Genomic DNA, 1,782 nt, shown 5'->3' on the forward strand with positions numbered 1-1,782 from the left:
AGTGTTCGGGACCGGGCCGGGCCTTCGGGCCGGGCCGGGTCTGTGCATCCCTACACAAAAATCCTACGCCCAGTCAAAAAGGAGTCGGAATCGAAATTCGATGATAACTTAGGTTGAACGGGATGCCGATAATGGTTGTAAGCCTGGGTCATCCTTTCATAACGGGACCTCAACTTATCTACTTCGCTCTGGAGCTGTTGGATAACCGCTGTGCTGTCAGCATGCAAATCATGGTTGTAGTCGTCGATGTGTTGTCCGGTGATGTCCAATAGTGTTGGTGGATTCCAACTAAGTGCGGCTCACATATTAAAAACAAAAAAAGAAAATAATAAAAGAAAGTGGCTAAGTGTCACGGCCTTGGACACACTCCAACGCTACCGTGCCGGCACTCGAACTTACTCAACCTCTTGAGCTAAGACCAAGTCAGCCTAACCCTCAATACTTAGCAAGAAAGCTAAGAATACAAGAGAACACAAGAGAAAGGAAGCTTTGGTGGAAGAACACTATATTGCTCAAGTGTGGTTACAAATGATTCACACACACCCAAACTCTAACTCTCACCCCCTATTTATAGCCATCCACCTCCTCAATGGATGGTTAGGATTAAATCTAATCAACGATCCAGATTAATCATCCAGAACCTTCTTTACAAATATCTATCCTATCTACCACAACTTTCTAAATGTTTCTAGATTATTCCATACCACTCTTTATACTTCTATATACATCTACACTCTTCTAGAATACTCTATGGCCTTCCAGAGTCTTCTAGAACTTTCTAGGGTATTCCGGGACCTTCTAAGACATTCTAGAATGTTCCGAAACCATCTAGAGTATTCTCAAACACTCCAGAAAACTATACAAACACTGTTAAATCTAACCTTCTAAAATTTACCGTGACATTCTCCCCCACCTAATGCGCAGACGTCCTCGTCGCGTTCTGTTCATGATAGCGTTCTAGGTGTTCTTGGAATTGTCACAGATCTTCGCGAGTTTCCTAGCTAGCTTCGGTTATCGGGAGCCCTTTCCACTTGATCAAGTATTGGATACTTGGTGGCACCCCTCTTCATCGCACGATGCGATTAGCTAAGATGTCTTCGATTTCTTTATCAAAGGATCTAATTACCACGGGCGGAGCGCGACTTGAGTCACCTCTACTCGGTTCGTCTTGGTCTCCATGATATGGTTTAAGCATACTCACATGGAAGACCGGGTGGATCTTCATAAAGGGAGGGAGTTGTACTTTGTAAGCAACCTCCCCAACACGTCCAATGATCTCAAATGGCCCTTCGTATTTGCGGATTAAGCCCTTGTGAACCTTGCGAAAGGCTTTGAATTGTTGTGAAAAAATTTTGATCATTACCTTGTCTCCCACTTGATAGCTTGCATGCCTCCTCTTCTTATCTGCCCATTTCTTCATCCTCTTGTCAGCTTTGTCGAGGTAAGAACGAGTGACATCTGCTTGTTCTTCCCATGACTTAATCATATGATAAGCTCCAGGGCTCTTCCTTGAGTAAGAGGAAGAAAGAGAGTGAGGTGTAAGCGGCTGTTGTCCAGTCACAATCTCGAATGGGCTCTTCCCTGTAGACTCACTCCTTTGCAGATTGTATGATAATTGAGCAATGTTTAGGAGTTTTGTCCAATCCTTCTGATTAGCGCTTACAAAATGCCTCAAGTAACACTCAAGTAAGGCATTCACTCTCTCAGTCTACCCATCGGTTTGAGGATGGAAGCTTGTTGAGAAATGAAGCTCCGACCCAAGGAGTTTGAACAGCTCTGTCC

This window comes from Arachis hypogaea, chromosome 16 (genome assembly GCF_003086295.3).
Source record: "Arachis hypogaea cultivar Tifrunner chromosome 16, arahy.Tifrunner.gnm2.J5K5, whole genome shotgun sequence".
NCBI lineage: Eukaryota > Viridiplantae > Streptophyta > Magnoliopsida > Fabales > Fabaceae > Arachis > Arachis hypogaea.